Raw genomic sequence first — 12,117 nt, forward strand, 5'->3', positions numbered from 1 at the left:
ATCTGTCATTTACAAAATGACACATCCAATTTAAAACCACTAGGAAACAAAATATTTAATCAGAATTTTATGAATATTTGCTAACCATGAATCTTGAAGGCCTAACAACTTCCCTATTACAGTGCAATTTATCTGACAGGTGGGGTGGCCCTCTGCAGAGGACATGCAAGTGCAAGTCAGCTCTCACCTTGGGCAGGTGACTTTACACGTCCTTTGTCCCAGTTCACCATCTGTGGAGCAGGAAATAGAGAAAATTTCCCATTTATAGGAAAGGTATTGAGAGAAGAGAAGGATCAGGTGAGTTACTTGAATCTAAGACTCCTGCTAGGCTTGTATTACTACTACTTGCCCAAGATATCAGAAAATCTTGTAAGTTTTTAGATATTAATGTAAAGCTTTATTTTATGGTGGAATTAAGTGATGCTAGCTGTGGGAAGAAGGGGACTTGGACAAGGAAGCTTGTTTCAGTCTCATGTTATTAGGACATAACCACAAGATGTGAGCGCATGCCACTGAAATATGGAATTCAGCAATAAAAATCTTGGCAAAAGCTGTATACAAAGGCTGACTCCCTCTGGGTCATCAAAGTCTGTCCCCTTTTGTTCAAAATTTGGCTAGGTTTTGTTGCTCCCTGCATTGCCTTTGGTATTTATTAGTCAGTGATACTGGCACCAKGAGTTGCCGAGTGCTGCTGCTGTGCAGGAGGCGCGTGGGACCAGAACAGCCGTGTCCTGGGGGGTTCGCGGTCTAGGCGCGCGGGCAAGCCGGCGATGGGGAGCGCCTCGCGCGGGATCGGAGCAGGGCCGGCAGTTCGGGAGCCGGTGAAGGTCCGGGGGCTTCCTCCTCGCCCGGCAGGTGGACCTGGCGGCAGCCCGCAGCGCGCGCGCTTGCGCGGGTCTGGAAGGCACGCTGGAGGCGCGGCGAGGTGGTCCTCTCCTTAACACGCCGTCCCCCCCTGCTCCTCCGCTYCTCCAGAGCGGCAAACCCCTGAGCTGTGGGGGTACTGCTTTAAACTCGAGCTTAATTTCTGTAGGGAAGATAGAAACGCTTGATGATAAAAACCAGAAGCTGGTTACTGTATATCCTGAGCGGGTTYCAGAAAACAAGACCTCAGAGCAGTGCTGTAAGCTGTATTTTAAGTCGTGAGTACAGCCAGGAGAAATGTAAATCTTTATTAGCATCTTTCCTTTGTTACACTATAGTATTTCCTGTTAATAGTTGATTTTTAAGCATGGTTACAGTACAGTACATATAGAAAGCCTTGCAGATTTTTTTTTTAAAAAAAAGAATAGGGCAAATGACATCTGAAGTCCTGAAAAAAAAGAAGAATTGGATAACAAACATTCAATCAGTCTGAGGTATTTTGTAAATCAGACCACTTTTATTTGGATATATTAGTGTTTAATGGCCAGTTTAAATTGGGACCAGCATCCTGATTCTGGACAACATGGCTTTTATTGGTAGGCCCTGCCACTTTAAACGTCTTTAATACTGTTTTAAAAATAGAACTGTAAAAACCTGTAACCAGACTTCAAAGAGCAGACCCGTTGTGCCAGAATTGCGAAACTGGTGCCGATTTTCACTGGTTGTAAAGCTTTGGGAGCGTCCCGCCGCCCCGACGCAGAGGTGCGCGGGGCCAGGCAGGTGAGCGGAGGGGCAGACCTGCTGCCACCACGCTGCCGCCCCGTCTCGGAGAAGGCAAAAGCGACGTGTACCTGGCAAAACAAGACGGTGAGGGGCCTTTGGCCGCTTTGCTTTTGAGGTGTTCCCATTTGCAATGGCCCTGGGCGGCGCGTTGCTGAAGGAAACTGAGGCAGCCCCACAGACTTTGTTTAATTTTGCTGGTCTTCTGGCACGAGGTCTTGCACAAGCGGGTCTAATGTAGCAGTTTGCWGTAGGTGCTGCACTGAATGAGAGTTTTTCCATTAGAGCGTATTGATTCTGTGCCACCCATTTAAACAGAAATAGCCCCAGCAAAGGTSTCTAAGATATAGTTACTCCAGGCCGATGGCTGACCACGTGCAAGGAGCACARCCATTAGCTACAGCGCTGGGTGGTAGGAGATAGCCAACACTTGCTTTTTTGTATGCCTCTGCTTAATATATGCTCTCCTTGTGTTATGGTGAAGGGAGATGCTTTGCTGGGTTAAACTGGCTCAGCTGGGGCTCCCCAAACTGAAATTGAAGATGGCAGCGTTGGTCCTGAAGTCAGTGCAGCGGAGACCTGTGTTGGTGGAGGACTGGACCCAGGGTATTTCTCAACTAGTCACGAGCAAAGCAGCTATGGTACAATGAGGCTTCACTAATATCCTGATCTTTGAGGTGCTGTGCTCTCTGTGTTTCCTTCAAGTGCCATAATCTATCAGCTGCTTGCTTATGTGCCATCATTGCAAACTCCTTTCCCAGGAGAAATGCTGTGGCACGGTATGTGTCCACGTGTGGGGACCTTTYTCAGTAGCTCTCTGCAACACGTCTTTTAGCACCACTAGCACTATAGTGTGGAAAGGTATTGCTGCAACACAGCGTTAGAAATCAGTTTGAAATGTGTGTGCTGTGACAACTGGTTTATTACTACCTCTAAAYAGGCAAAGATGTGAAAGGGATCTCTCCGGTGAGATATCTGCAAAGAACATTCACCTGGGAATAGGCTAATTGCACATCCGATGCCACTGCAAACCCACCTATGCATAACTAAAATGAGCACATATCTGACAACTGCACTGAATTTTTAAAGAAATTTAAAAATACTGTGATTATAGAGCCCCAGGGCCTGAGACACATCCGCGCAACACTTAAGGCTTTATTTATCAAAGATTCTCTGTACCAAAATTTTAGAAAATTAGGACCCAGAGATGTGCTTCACTAAATGTTTAGTTCAAAAACTTCTAGCAGAATATGAGCTTGCAACCATRTTAGGAGTATCTCTGCTTATAGCTTTTGGCATGAGTTCATTCTGATTCTACTGTTAAAGAAAATTATGATTTTTGTTATATATTAGAATCTTATTTTTTTTAATCTATAGGCGTTTGATATTCTTTGCATAAAAGATTCCTGTGGTTCCTGATGTAACTGAGCTATCTGATATTTACATGTGACCATCGTTATGGTTTCAGTTCCTCTTACAAAGCTTAAATAAGGTGTCTGAATAGTCTACAGAGAGCTCTTGGAGGGTTTTTTCTTTGGTTGCCTTGTCTAAAGGAAGTCGGATTGGTTACAGTTGAATTTCGTATTTTTTATTTCCCAGCAGTACTGTATTTGTGTAAGATTTCCCCATCTTAACAGATTTGGAGATTAGTGAACTTTAACGCTGCTACTGTAAACCTGGAGAGCAGGCTGCCAGCGGTGCCCGGGAGAGCTGGTCTCCTCCGCCTGGGCCAAGGAGGGAGGATGCAGGTTTCCCGCAGGCGAGGGGTGCGCCGACCACCCACGGGCCTGCCGCCCCTTCGAGGCTGCCTGCCTCTCGGCACGGGCCCCCRGAGCGGGCTGCTGACTGCGCGCTTGGCTGAGGCGCGTTTTCGGGAGGAGGAGGCTGAGCCGCGCCGCTGGCTCCCGCGCCGAGTCGCTGCAGCGTGCTCCGTGCAGGGCTGCGCTGGGAAGCGCTTTCGAAACTTCAGCTGATACAAGCGGGAGCTGTCTGCCTGCTGAGCAGCGTCTCCTGCCTGGGGTGGATGCTCTCCGTGATGCTCTCAAGCTGGACATCCAGCAGGGAGAAAAACGCACAGGGTTTTCACTGGATTACCAAACTGGGCACAGACTTTAACGTTTTTCTGGCATCTGCAGTGATCTTAACTTTCCTCGTTGCCCCATCGACGCTCTCTTACCCGTATTTCTGTTTTGGAAGGAAAGCAGTTACAATAGTCTGAAAGCCTTAAGTGAGATTATTCCGGCCTGTAACTATTCAGACCCCGAGTGAGATGGGGAACGATGGCCCTTGGTCTGCTCAGTTTGTCTTTCCCTTTTCTTCCTCTGGCACTCTGCATCATAAACTTAAATCGTTTTGGTATGACAGGAATCTTTCATACCCTCATTAAACTTAGGGAGGGGTTAAAATTCTGCTCTGATCAACACAAGAGAAAATAACTATTTGTGGAAGGAATAATATACATGAACCTGTCTATATGTGAATTGCAATGATGCTGTTAATCCCTCAGAGTGACTTGTTCTTGTGCATCTAGTATCTACTATCAGGACACTTCTTGCCTACTCCTTTTGAAGTTTATCTTTGTGAGCCAAAATTCTCGAGTGGTTCAACACTATGTGGAACAGTAGGTGGGTCTGTGYAAGATATAAAGGCTTAAACAGTTTTGCTTACTGCTGCTTGTTTGACAAGGTGGTGGAAAAGAGCAAATAGTGCATATGGTTTCTATTCTAAATGCTACAAAAATTTATTATTCGCTGAGATTAAATTACTGCATAGTGAAATGAAAGTGTGTATATATGGTCACTCCTTCAAGGACTCCTGACAGCAATTAAAAAATGTGCAGTCTTACCTAATTATAAAACAAATGCTTTCCCTCCGTGATATACATAGCAGTTTTGATGCTGCACTGCTTTATAATGTGGCATGCTCTATGTTCATTMCAGTTGTTTAACTTATTCTTTGTTGCTATTTTCAGCAAGATGTTTCAGAAAGGAGGCACTATAGTTTACAGTAGCAAACACTACTTATGTATACCATGAGTTTAACAATAAATTAAGATAATCCTTTTAGCTTTAGGCAAAGTAGGTAGTTTGGTTTCTTTGACTACAGAACAGAATGGTGCCAGTATAAACTTAGTTAGAAATCTGAGTTRCAGGAATTAACAACATAAAAGTTATCCTCCCTCTATAGAGGGAGCTTGTCTATAGACAAGAATACAAATAAATAATTCTTATCTGTTTCAGTTTCTTAGTTTCTTTTTTATGAAGCGTTACAACCCTCTCTACAATACTCTCTGTTTCAGCAATATTTTCCAGAAATCTGCCCAGCACTAGTTGTTCTTACAATAGGTGGAAATTTAAAAGAGTAAAGAGGGTGCTGAAACTAAAAAACTGATTATTCTTTCTAGGAACTTATTCCTTCAAAATCCAAATTCTTCATTCATAGTGTCTTATTCAGTTTACTGTGTTTGGCCAGGTAACCTAAACTAATAACCTCTTTTATTTATCAAAAATTAATGAGAAGCTGCTAGCAAACCATTCCTCTCCTTTCACTCTAAAAACATGAGAAATATGTAGATTGATGAAACCTTGTACTTCCATAGAGAGAGATCCTGACTCACAGGATCATATTTTCACTGTATTTAGGAAGCTCAGGGGTCAGGAAGTCCTTCACATGCTGCATGAACTTGGGAATGAGCCTAGCTCCAGTTTTTGGACACCAGTGTTCCTGTGTGAAAAGCCAATAAACATCCCAAACAAGCMGATAGGTTTAGCTGTGGTGGCCTAAAGTCTGTTAAGAATCAGCTGATGGCCAGCTGCTCTGCAAGGTTCCTATGCGAAGGCTTTAGTGCAGATGCTTGAACCAGCTGTGGCCAACAGGAGAGGCCTAGTGAACCATCTCTGATGTGATTTAAGGTCTTATATAGCAGGGTCCGGCCCGACCTGTGCAGATGCAGGCTGCTGCGTTTGCTGAAGTTTCCCTTGACACTGTTCGAAGCTGTATTCAAGCATCGTGTGTGGTGGTTATGAACTCAGAAGCTGTGAAGCACTTTAAAAAATGACATGAGAAACTGAAGGAAGTTTTATTAATACCGTCGGTTATTACTATATTGTCACACTTGTCTCCACAATTAAGTTCCATCTAATGTCTATGCCAGTGAAAAGAGGTGGTGTCTAGGAGATTACAGCCCAAGCCGAGAAGGGGTTTGTAAAGGCTCACCCTTACCCTCACCCTCGTGCCCTTCGTTCTCCTGTTTGTCCTTGTTCAGGTTATGAGCTTGTCGGGGTTGATTGCTGTGCTTTCTTTGTGCAAAGCCYGCCCCAACTGATTAAAAAGAAAGGCTCAAAATGGGGATTTGGCATGGAGGATGTTGTCTTTTTCCTTAAAAGTGGCTGTATGGAGGAAAAATAAAGAAAATGTTTAGAAAAGGAGGTAAATGAAGGCCTAAAAATGTGAGATTTGTTTATAGAGTGCCCTAAATAATTAAGTGGCTCCTTGGTAGTTTCTGCTTTGATCCACATTTTCTTCTGTGATTTTAGAGGAGGGAGGAATATTTTACACTAACTGCTGTTGCCCATGTGAAAAACCTCATGTTTTTGTGTTTGCTGTGGAGTCTGCTCAGTGAATTTCCTTGAAATCAGCAAGGTTTGTACAAGTCACTAATCTCAGGTAATTAGTTCCGGAATGAAGTCAGCTAAAGGCCAGCTCTTCTTTCTGCTAAAATAAGTGAACAGTGCAGCATGACAAGGGAGGGAGGGATTTGGTGATTTGTGCTCTAAGGTTTGTTTCTAAGAAGTGAATTTGGGACATATTATGTAACCAAAAGCTGGCACACAAAAACTGTAATAGATCTTGCCAGCCCAACCTGATACTGATACAGTGCCTGACTTTTGGCATAAATGGACAAGAAAGAACTGTGGTATAAGTTTGATAAAATAGGGGAAGTTTCTTTTCAGCTTAACTGCACTCAAAATGCATCTATTTATCTTAATTGTATGCAGAATTATGAAACAAACTGTTAAAAAGTAGGCTTTATTTCCCAGGATCCAAGACAGCAAAAATTGCTTTTTTAAATAGGGCTCCAATGTTCTTTCCACTCCTGTTGTTGCCTGAAACAGGCAGAGGCCCATAATAATGAGACAAATATTCTTCCTGACCGTTTCGGTGTTGTCACAGATCAAAGGCATCACTCGGCGCGTGGGTGGAAAGGATGCAGCGAGAGGGCAGTCGTTGTAGGGCGAAAATCTGAACTTAGATCCAAGTTGGAAAGAGATTTGCTTGAGAGAGGTCTTCAGGACTGGACTCCTCAGAAAACGTGCGTGTTGGTGATGAACATCTGCTAATACACTGTGCTCTAGAGCAAGACTAGAGCTTGTGCTATAGCTTCAATATGACCTGGGAAGGGTGTACACTGCGGGTCTTTTATTTCCAAAGAGAGTCTGGTTGTGAGTGTCTCAGAGTTTGTGTCTGGGCTTTATTTTCAGAGTTACCTTACACTCTTGAATTCTATTGATTTTGGATTAATTTGTAACTATTCAGTATCTAAGAATCTCTCAGGTCTCGAGGTAGATTGATGAAAATTGCAAGTCCAGAACAAGAAGGTGGTTTTCTGAAAAGATCAGSTAGGGTAGCTCATGACTGTTGAGAGGAGAACTTCTATGATTTTGTAGCAAGAAGTCCTCATAAATCATTCTGTTTGCAAATGAAATCATGTTATCAAATACTCATATGGAAAACAATAAAAAAATCTAAGATGTACATCAAATACAGACATAGCAAGAAAATGTGCATAAAGCTTTCTATTGGCAAACCAACAAAGTTTGTCACTACTATATATATGATGGGTCTGTCTCAAATCTGTTTACYTATTTTTCACATGGTGGGTGCATTTCAATTGACTTAGGCTTTAAGTTTTTTGTTATCCTCGGTGATGACACAGTGCATGCTGTAACAATTATTTTTTTTCTCTTACGAATCATTTAATTACGGTATTTAATTAATATCTTGGCAGAAAATGTAATGTGGCAGGGCCTCTGTCATCTAAGGGCCCTCAGGGGATTCTGTTATATCACTTTCCATGATAACTTAAAAAGAATTTACAGGGAACAATAGATTCTTGTAGAAAATAATAAATGACTACTTAGTAGGATAAGCAGATGAAGCGGCATTTCATAYGTCTTTGTTGTAGACTTTAGAGCCTTTATGCTATTTGAGATACAGCTGGCATGTGCTGAATTTTCTTCATGCCACTATTTTCTTCATGCAGAAGAGTGAGTCGTAACTATACACCGGCTCAGCCAGCCACAGTTTTCTCATTTCCAGTCTTCCAGGTTTGCGGTAACAGTCGTTCCTCGGTAGCCTGCTGGTGACCCTGGGATAATCACCTTTGTTAGTTAATTACTTCAGGGAGCAAACGTGGGATCAGATCATTTGTGAGTGATTAGTGGGTCTGGGGCTGCTAGGAGGCTGGTAGCTGTGTACTCGTGCACGAAGACGGGCGCGTGTGGAAGGGGGCGGTTGTGCTTTTCGGCTCTGCTCTGCCGCCTGTTAAAGTGTTTGATGTCGCTGGAGTGAGAAGTGTGGCTGTGGGGCCAGACAGCTCAGTAGCGTGCCTGCCGGCGTGAATATGTGGCCCGTGAGAGGAGCGGGGGACCGCGCGCCCCAAGCTGCCGTGGCAAGGCTCTCGTTTCGGCGGGTGGACTCAGACTCATTAACAATCTAGGTCCGCATCTCTAATCGCCATATGGATATCACTGTAGCCTGGTCATTAGCTTATAGCATATATCTGATCCTACTTGGGATTTACTGAACTAGAGATCTTCCTTTAATTGTTTGGAAGCAATAATGGATCTGAATTCCAAAAACTTCTACTGTTTGGGTGCATGCACTATGCTGCTACAGTGCCCCRTGTTAGCAGGGGCGTACGCTATTTTGACTTTCTCAACTGCAGCGTGATTAGCACACCAGTAGTATTTCTGCTGCTTTAATAGTGTTTACTTCTGTATAAAATTTCTGTAAAAAAGGCAGTTTGGGTCTGAGTAGCAAATATGGAGATCTAAATTTCTACCGCTGTATTTCCAAGTAAACTATTTAATAAAAAGTCAATAATTAGGCAKACAGTGAGTCTTTTTACGTTCGAATTTGGGACAGTTGTTATCTTCAGAAGAGATACAAATGCTCTTTGCATATAATTAGCCTTGTGCTTAGGCCTTAATATTTGAAAGACTTGGATACATTGTAAAATCAATGGAAATATTCACTATGAAAAGTTGAGCAAATGCTTAAATGTCTTTATAGAATTGGGATGTAATTACACGGAGCGTTAAAAATACCATCATAATGTTATCCAAACTAAAAGAGTGCGGTGCAGTATTAATGCTCACTAGTTTGGTTGTACAAGTATCACTTTCACAAATACTTATTTCTACACATAAAAATGTGGGTGCTTTCAAGAAAAAAGTATTCAGAAGCTTGTTGAATATATTTTGCATTTTTGSTTTTGAGTATTAAAATTTGTTGTTATATTAAATTCTTTCTAAGTGAATAGTAGCAAAATGCTACTACTTCAATGCGTATGAGCGGTATATTTCTTCATCAGCGGCTGGGAACCATCATCTTGCTACTATATTGAATTAAAAATGTATTAAAAAAATACCTCTACTTGCTGTAGAGAGACAGTTTGTAATGTTACCGGAGTTAAGATACTGGTGGTACTTTATTCTGTAGAGCGAGGAATTAAAAAGCTCTTCTACAAAGAAGTCTGGGGAAGATTGCCAAAGGTACTCTGTCGAGAGCAGACGCATAATCGGGAGATCGAGGATAAACCACTGATTCAGTGTGTAACTTTTTTTTTTAATCCCCCTTGTTATCTGTTCATACATTATTTTCTTCACCTGTTTGAAATATATGAGTAACATGTGCTAGCCTTTTGATTAATGTATGGTGTTTGGTCAAATAGTGCTATATAAATGCAATCTTGTTATCTTGTATATGAGAAGGTAATAATAAGATTTCCTTTTAATACTTATTAGCTAGCTTCTTAAATGGTCACTTAGAGGCTGCAACTGCTTGTCTCTGGTAAGCGTAAAAGATCATCCATCAAAAAGGCATTTTCTGGAGAAAGATTAGCTTTCAAATTTTAGCAGTGACCAAACAATTATTTTCCCTTTTTTGTTTTGTTTTGCTTTTACCGAAATAAGTGGTGCTAGTGTTTTGATATTTCTCATTCARGGGGATCTGTTTGAAGGGATGGCCCAGTATTTGAAGTACCTAAGCATTAAGGGTTTGAGTACCATTATTTTTCTGCCATTAACTGGGCATGTCAAATATGATCTTGCCTTTGCACAGTAAAAAAAAAAAAAAAAAAAAAAAAGAAAAGAAAAGAAAAAGTTCAAAATGTGGCCAATTGATGACAGCAGATACTACCACATACTAGCTATCACTCTGCAACATGACACACTTACTCTGGTTGAAAAGAATCATGCCACCCTACTTTTAAAAATATAATTTATTCCATTTGTATCTGTGCACCTGCTACTGACAACATCATTATGTTTAGAGATTTGTGCAAATCCTATAATATACTGCAGCTGACAATACGTTTATGGTTGTCTTGCAGCTTGCTGGTCAAGATATGTTTCAGCTTCCCTGCGCCCCATCACGCTAAAAATCATGTTCCAAATATAGCAGCATAACTCCTCGGAGGAAACTTTCCTCTAAATCTCAGAAATAAACACTTCTCTCTATTTCTCATTCCATCAGCATTATTCCTTGAGAGTTGGTGGTGAGCCCAGTCTTATTAGATGCTGAGTGGGACTGGGGTTTTTGTCAGGGAATGCCAGTTAGACAAACAGAACGTTTTTCATGAGAAAGGTTAGGGCTACAGAGCGGGTTATGATTCCTTCTTTTACTCCACACTAAAAATATTTTTTGAATACCATCAACATGGCTCCCTTCAAYCCTTTCTATTTGACTAAAGACTGACTTTCCTTAGCTGAACTACTTTTTTTCAACTAAATTTTTATGTTTCAAATAACTTGATTTGCATTCCAAATAAAAATAAAAAATTTGAAAATTAAGTTTCAGAAAGTATTAATATCAGAAAACAGATTTTAAAATTATCAAAACATTTTTCAGAATTGTCAGTGTGACTGAAATTGCTACAATGAGACTTTTCAACTTACACAAATTTAGTTATTTAATTTTCAAAATTTGAAAAAAGGAATAAGATCTGAAAGACTCATTCTCTAACTACTACTCATGCTCAGCAATTGTAAGTAACATTATTTTAAATATCAAATTGAGGAATGCTCAATGTGTTTTAAAAAATTTAAAAGCTAAGCCTACAAAGGGCTGAGAACCTCTATTTAGTATTTTGGCACCTTTAAGTCTTACTTCCATAAAGTGTAATGAATCCTGAATTGATCATTGTTTGTGGCATTGACAAAACTGCTTTTTCCATCCAAAAATGACAGGTCATCAAAGCGGACTCTTTTTCATAGAAATTCTCCTCTTTGATTAAATGTTGTCAAAAAGATTTTGCATGTGTAAGGTGGCATTTTTCTTTAAAGCCGGAGAAATAAACAGCAGCATTACAAATAAGATGCCCTTTTGAGGGGTTAGAAAGATACCAGTCTGAGTATTGCTTCACGTGGCTCTGCTCTGGGTTTTGTTTTAACGTTGAACAGGGATTAGTTTCAAATCCTTGACATTTTGCACAAAACACAATCCTTGTTTTCCAGCCATCCCCAGATTTGAGGGCTCTGAGTAAGTGCAGAAGGTGTTCTCAAGCTTATAAGACAGGAGTGAATGTGTTTATTGATGCCCTTGAGAATAATATAATATAGCAAGGATTGGCAAAGTGAATAATCAAAAACTAGAAACATTTGAATGTGTACACTAAATCCTGTATATGTATCCTAAGACTGGTTTATGGGTTTGATTGTGAGTACTGTAACCTAACTGACTTTAAATGAACTTTAAACTTGATTGGATCTCAGCATGAAGATGCCAACATTCAAATTGATTCATTAGCTGACCTGAATTCTCTGATAAAATTTACTAGCAGAGGATTTATTTTGGATGATGTTCCTGTCATTAATAGGAACTACCACTGGCAACACACATACATATATATGTGTGTGTGTGTGTGTGTGTGTGTGTGTGTGTATATATATATATATATATATGTACACATGCACATACACATAACACCAGCCCAGAAAAAAAAGAAAGATTATTTTAAACACTATTGCTGTTTAAAAATAATGCTCTATCATATTATTATTACTTTAGTTATTGCCTTACAAGTAGAATTACGGCCAGAAAGTGACACAATGGAAGTTTTTGTTGCGCGGAGCATTGCTGCTGCACGAAGCTGGTGCTCCAGTAGAGGCACACACCGAGTGCAGCTAACATACTGGGTGAATTATGTGTCCCATCACACCAATGACTGCAGAGCCATAAAACCACCCTAAG

At 40.9% G+C, this 12,117-nt stretch overlaps 1 long non-coding RNA gene across 1 annotated transcript in view; it reads right to left on the reverse strand.

Annotated features, from left to right (window-relative positions):
* Positions 1–1,638: 1,638 nt before the first annotated feature.
* LOC146600573 (uncharacterized) overlaps positions 1,639–12,117 on the reverse strand; it is a 68,448-nt gene continuing 57,969 nt past the window's right edge. Inside the window, exon 6 of the long non-coding RNA XR_014897975.1 lies at positions 1,639–1,906. This is a non-coding gene — a long non-coding RNA (uncharacterized LOC146600573). The remainder of the gene's footprint in view (positions 1,907–12,117) is intronic.

This window comes from Rhea americana, unplaced genomic scaffold (assembly GCF_003343005.1).
Source record: "Rhea americana isolate MKP2758 unplaced genomic scaffold, rheAme1 scaffold_12, whole genome shotgun sequence".
In the NCBI taxonomy this organism is placed as follows: Eukaryota; Metazoa; Chordata; class Aves; order Rheiformes; family Rheidae; genus Rhea; species Rhea americana.